The sequence below is a fragment of the Propithecus coquereli genome, unplaced genomic scaffold (assembly GCF_000956105.1).
Source record: "Propithecus coquereli isolate 6110/MARCELLA unplaced genomic scaffold, Pcoq_1.0 Scaffold64, whole genome shotgun sequence".
Taxonomy (NCBI): domain Eukaryota; kingdom Metazoa; phylum Chordata; class Mammalia; order Primates; family Indriidae; genus Propithecus; species Propithecus coquereli.
This window is the reverse complement of record NW_012152396.1, coordinates 3,678,712-3,679,233: the sequence shown is the minus strand read 5'-3', so window position 1 is coordinate 3,679,233 and position 522 is coordinate 3,678,712.

Below are 522 nucleotides of genomic sequence, written 5' to 3'. Positions count from 1 at the left end.
TGATCAGCCAAATTAAACTGGCAGCCACAAATCAGTCCATTCAGAGGTTATTATTTGGTTCATTCTCACTATATCTTAAAATTGTGCATAATCGTGGGAAACATCAAATATAAAATTGTCTGCAAGAACAGGGAGAGGAGGGTATTTATTGGTGACATTCCTTTACTCGATAGGAAAAATCTGGTATAGTCAGACATTAACACAGGTGCCCTTCTTTTTAAACCGAAACATGTTTTTATAGGAAAAAGCAGTAAGTGGTAGGATTTCATGCTATTTCCAATGTTCTTTGTCATCCATATCCTGGGGTATGTCCAACTAACTCATTCATGGGTTGGAGACTGTTTGTAGTCATGATTATCTAGGAAAAATTTCTATATTCTGTGAACTCAAACTTATTTCCTAATGCCATATGGCATAACTCCAAAATCTGTATTAGCCTTGACCTTTCTTCTACAAGATCCTTATTGCCAAAAATCTCTACAACACATCTACGACAGTAAGATCCTAATTTCCAACAATCTT